Source organism: Octopus sinensis, linkage group LG3 (assembly GCF_006345805.1).
Source record: "Octopus sinensis linkage group LG3, ASM634580v1, whole genome shotgun sequence".
Lineage (NCBI taxonomy): Eukaryota > Metazoa > Mollusca > Cephalopoda > Octopoda > Octopodidae > Octopus > Octopus sinensis.
Genome location: NC_042999.1, coordinates 2050189 through 2056805, shown reverse-complemented (window position 1 = coordinate 2056805; position 6617 = coordinate 2050189).

Below are 6617 nucleotides of genomic sequence, written 5' to 3'. Positions count from 1 at the left end.
CCCCAACATGTCTTCGCAGATAATGATAATAATAATATAATAATAATAATAATAATAATAATGATAATATAATAATGATAATAATAATAATAATAATAATAATAATAATAATAATAGCAATGATAATAATAATAATAATAATAATAATAATAATAATGATAATGATAATAATAATAATAATAATAATCTTTCCTACTATACGTACAAGGCCTGAAATTTGGTGGGAGTGGGGGTGGGACAGTCAATTAGATTGACCCCAATATGCAACTGGTACTTCATTTATCAACCCTGAAAGGATGAAAGGCGAAGCTGACCTCGGTGGAATTTGAACTCAGAACGTAAAGACACATGAAATACCACTAAGCAGTTTGCCCGTTGTGCTAATGTTTCTGCCAGCTCACTGCCCTTATATATTAAAAATAATAATAATAACAATAATTCTTTCTCCTGGAGGCACAAGACCTCAAATTTGTGGAGAGGGGACTAGTCGATTACATCAACTCCAGTGTTCCACTGGTGCTTAATTTATCGACCCCGAGAGGATAAAAGGCAAAGTCAACCTTGGTGGGATTCGAACTCAGAACATAGCAGCAAACGATATACTGCTAAGTATTTCACCCGGTGTGCTAACGATTCTGCCAGCTCACCACCTTAATATTGATAATAATAATAATAATAATAATAATAATAATAAAATAATGATAATAATAATAATACAAAGACCTAGAAATAGAGGTAACTCAAATGTGGAATCTAAAAACAGAAACAATCCCTATCATAGTAGGTGCATTAGGTATGATAAAAAAATATTCAGACAAATACATAACAAAAACACCAGGACTAACAAATATATATAACATACAGAAAATAGCACTACTAGGCACTGCACACATCCTATGCAAAACACTTTCAATACAGTAACCATAAGAGCATCACAGCAAACCACAGAACATACACAAGGCACACAGAGCAGCGCTTGGTAGTGAAGTGAAAGCACGATATAAAAATAAAACTACTGAATAATAATAATAATAATAATAATAATAATAATAATAATAATAATAATAATAATAATAATAATAATGCCTAAAGTGTAAGGAAAACTCTTGGTGAGAAATGGAAGAAAATTTGAAGAAAAAAGGAAAAAAAAAACAATGATAATAATAATAATGGTGAAAACATTTTCACGATTTTTTCTGAGATAGAATTAATAGTTAATTGTGCAAACTGTCTAAGAAAAAGTTCAATAAGTAATGCAGCATTTGTAAAGGTTGTTTATATGAAAACTTTATGAATTTATGGGACAAGCATTAATAAGCATACACCAACACTTAATCTCAACCACCATCACCACCACCACCACCATATACACACATATCACCTCCCTCTCTCTCTCTCTCTCTCTCTCTCTATTTCTCTCTATTTGTCTCTTTCTATTTTCTCTATTTCATGCACGAATATTCATAAACTTATTCAGTCATATGTTGCTAACAAATTTCTGCCGTGCAGTTTCCATTCATTACTCCGCATTGCTTAATTAGAAACGAATTTATGAGGTTGAATATATTAGTAAGTTAAAAGGCGAATAAGGAAAGTCCTGTGGAAATCTGAATCGCTTATTATGTAATTGGGCTATCATGATTAATTTATTTAAACTTTCAGGAAATATTTGGCAAAAAAATAAAAATCTCTGTCAGTTATTTGGTAACATCATCATCATCATAATCATAATCATCATCGTAATCATTGTTGTCGTCCTCATCATTGCCATCATCATCACCATCACCATCTTCATCATCATTATCATCATCATTACCATCAGCAGCTTCATCATTATCATCATCTGTGTGTGCATGTGTAATGGATATAAACATGGGCAAGAAATTGAAAAACACTTACGTCACTTCTCTTGTCCATCAGAACTGCAGTGAACTTGTGATTGGTCCTTTGGAGATATGTAATCAGCCAATGATATTTATCAAGAATGGTAATATATAGCATAAATGTAAATATATACATATATATATATATGTGTGTGTGTGTGTGTGTGTGTGTAAGTATGTACATATACAATATGTATACACACACACACACACACACACATCATCATCATCATCATCATTTAATGTCCGTTGTCCATGCTGGCTTGGGTTGGATGGTTTGACTGGGTTGGCATGCTGGAAGGCTGCACCAGGTTTCAGTCTGATTTGGCATGGTTTTCTATGGCTGGATGTCCTTCCTAATGCCAACCACTCTGAGAGTGTAACAGGTGCTTTCATGTGCCCCTGGCATGGGTGCCATTTATGTGACACTGGTATCTACCATGACTGTGATTTGCTCGGTTTGATGGGTCTTCTTCTCAAGCACGACATAATTCCAAAGGTCTTGATTGTTGCCTCCACGAGGCCCAACACTCAAGAGGAGCTCAGCAACTTTGCCTCTGTCAGGCCCAATGCTCAAAGATACTCAGCCACTTCATCCATGACAAAGAGACACATAATCACACACAAGGTTCAAAGGTTGATTGTTTTTTCTTTTACGTGCCACCAGCAGGGGTGCACTTGGCTTGATGGGTCCTCTTAAGCGGAGGACATTGCCAAAGGTCTCGGTCACCGGTCATTGCCTCTGTGAGGTTCAAAGTTCGAAGGTCATGCTTCACCACCTCATTCCATGTCTTTTTGGGTCTACCTCTTCCACAGGTTCCCTCCACGGTTAGAGATCGACACTTCTTTGCACAGCTGTCCTCATCCATATGCATCACATTACCATACCAATACAGTTGTCTGTCTTGCATACCACATCTGATGCCTCTTATGCCCAATTTTTCTCTCAAGATGCTTAGACTCTGTTGAACATGCACACTGACATTACACATGCAGTAAAGCATACTGGCTTCATTTCTCTCAAGCCTATGCATATCCTTGGCTGTCACAGCCCATGTTTCACTGCCATGCAGCATAAATGTTCACACACAGGCATCATACAATCTGCCTTTCACTCTGAGGGAGGAGCCCTTTCATCATCATCATCATCATCATCGTTTAACGTCCGCTTTCCATGCTAGCATGGGTTGGACTGTTCAACTGGGGTCTGGCAAGCCCGAAGGCAGCACCAGGCCAGTCAGATCTGGCAGTGTTTCTACAGCTAGATGCCCTTCCTAACGCCAACCACTCCGAGAGTGTAGTGGGTGATTTTATGTGCCACCGACACAGGTGCCAGATGAGGCTGGCAGACGGCCACGCTCGGATGGTGTTTTTTATGTGCCACCGACACAGGTGCCAGACGAGGCTGGCAGATGGCCACGCTCGGATGGTGTTTTCTTATGTGTCACCGACACAGGTGCCAGACGAGGCTGGCGAACGGCCACGCTCGGATGGTGTTTGTTACGTGCCCTCAGCACGGAGGCCAGTCGATGGGGTACTGGCTACGGTCACGTTCGGATGGTTTTCTTATGTGCCACCGGCACTGGTACCACAAGGATACAAATTCCATTGATGTTCATCTATTTTGATTTGGTTTGATTTGATTTTCACTTGCCTCAACAGGTCTTTACAAGTGTCACAAGAAGGAAGGTATGCACAGGTGGACTGACTACGTCCCAGGTAGGGGCCACGGGTTATGGCTTCACTAGTCTTGCCGGGTCTTCTCATGCACAGCATACTTCCATATGGCTCAATAGTGATACGCATGAGGAGTCTAATGTGGGTCTTGCATTAGCATGCATATATATATCTATATCTATCTATATATATATATTAGACAGAATGAGATAACAAAGCCAAGGCTGTGAGGAATTTCAGGACATTTATAAGGAAATAGTCTCACAGCTGTCCTGTAAACTCCTCATAGCCTTGACTTTGTTATCTCATTCTGTCTAATATATATATATATATATATATATATATACATACACATACATATATATATATATATAATATATATATATATATATATATATATATATATACATACATATATATATATATATATATATATATATATATATAGAGAGAGAGAGAGAGAGAGAGAGAGAGTGGGGGGTCGGAGTATTTGAAAGAGAAAGAAGAAGAAGAAGAAGAAGAAGAAGAAGAAGAAGAAGAAGAAGAAGAAGAAGAAGACGACCACCAACAACAACAGCAGTAGCAGCAGCAAAAACAACAACTAAATGACCAAGATTGCACATGAGATGGATTGGATGTCTTGACTAAACATAAGGTTTTTCGTAACTAAATCAATAAAAATAACAATTTACCAGTCTGATTGATAACTACGGCAGAGAAGAGATGATTCATAAACCGGATGGTGTTGGATACATTGTAGAACAAGACCTATCTCACTATTACCAACAAAGCTACGTTGATCAAAATGATTTATGATGAACACCAAACGCCAAACACCAAACGAGATAAACATTATTTTAGTGTAAAAAGTCTTAAAAATCTATGTATTTGATAAGCAGTTCGTGGATTTATGGCTACGAAAGTTCAAATTTCAACCCAGAAGTGATAAAGTACTGAATATTATAAGGAAAGATGAATCTGCCTGCTTGGCAAGTTTATGTTATTGGTCATCATAAAGAATTTGAAACAGGGTTGTTTGTCATAACAAACTTTGTTAGAGCTAATTGCAGTCATCTTAGAGTAATTACATTATGCAATTACAACAACAATGGAAAGTACTACGGCCAGGACATTAAGATATTGGTGTAATTTATCCAGGGAGTTGGAAAATAAAAGATGTGACACATTCACTCGTTTGGGTGCAGGCATGGCCGTGTGGTTAAGAAGATCGCTTTGCAGTCGTGTGGTTTCGTAGTCAATCCTGCTGTCTGGCATCTTCAGCAAGTGTCCTCCACTAGAGCACCATGGTTGTGGAAGCCCATTGTGTATAGAAGTACACACACACACACACACACACACATAACCAGCAAGGGGAAGCTGATGACCTCTCCTGTTCAAATGTTGTAATGGACACAGATTTGTGTCACATAGCTAGCTAGGGGTGATGGCTTTCAGAGCTAATCAACGGCAGCATGTTAGCTTGCCAATAAATATTACTACCAAGTACTGATATTATTAGAAATAATAATAATAATAATAATAATAATAATAATAATAATAATATATATATATACACACACATACGTATATATATGTGTGTATATATATATATATATAATATATATATATATATATACATATACACAATGATCTAGGGTTCTTACTTTCTTTTTCTTTTCTTCTCATTCTACTTCTTGCATCAATCTTGTTTGTGACTCACACACAAAAAAATGTCATGGGATGTCTTTCTGTTGCACCCTGTATATACAAAGTTGGAGCAGTGCTAGCTACGGTATTTAGTCTTGGTGAAACATCTTAAAGAGAATCGTGTGTTAAAAGACATACAGTTCTCAGAATGTCAACAGTAGATCATCTGACAGAGTGTTTCAAGTACATTTGGTCTCTTCAGTGCTAAACACCTCTGGACATTCTTAACTTTAATAAAATTTGAACTTGGCACACTATAAGAATTTAACAATGTGGCCCTTTAACCCCACACTGATTGTGCCTCGTGTATTCACAATCATACACACCACTATCATTACACGGAAAAAAATGGAGTTTAGCTCAAGGAACATCGGATATGATTTAAAACAATCAATATCTAGAAATTTTATTAGAAAAATAACATTATATTTTGAACATTAACCTTTATTTAAGCAAGTTATACGAGAGATCAGAAAGAAACGGTTTCAGATATTAGTTTCTATTTCCTCTTAAAACAAATCGTGCCGGTATCTTCTTTTACTTTTATGACCTCTGCAGTAACTCCAGACAAATGCTGAGATCACATACAGAAATTAAGTAGAAAATACAATTATAGTTTTAATTTAATTCACTCCAAGATTTTCTGTATTTTTCTAAATTTAATCTTAATACAGCAGAGAGAAGCTTGCCAACAGGTTTGAAGGCAACAATATATTTCACTCTTAGTATAACATTACTATTCAAATGACATTTATTGAAATTTGGTTTAGCTTTATGTGGCTTTAGAGCCATACCAATAAAATAAATATATAATTATACTGTAACATCTTGGCTAAATAAAATTACTGAAATATCTATCGTTCATTTTCTCAATCATCATCATCATCATCATCATCATCATTTAGCGTCCGTTTTCCATGCTAGCATGGGTTGGACGGTTCACTGGGGTCTGGGGAGCCCGAAGGCTGCACCAGGCCAGTCGATCTGGCAGTGTTTCTACAGCTGGATGCCCTTCCTAACGCCAACCACTCCGAGAGTGTAGTGGGTGATTTTATGTGCCACCGACACAGGTGCCAGACGAGGCTGGCGAACGGCCACGCTCGGATGGTGTTTTTATGTGCCACCGACACAGGTGCCAGACGAGGCTGGCAGCGGCCACGCTCGGATGGTGTTTTATGTGCCACCGACACAGGTTGCCAGATGAGGCTGGCAGGTGCCAGACGAGGCTGGCAGACGGCCACGCTCGGATGGTTTTTTTTTATGTGCCACCGACACAGGTGCCAGATGAGGCTGGCGGACGGCCACGATCGGATGGTGTTTGTTACGTCCCCAAAGGCACGGAGGCCAGTC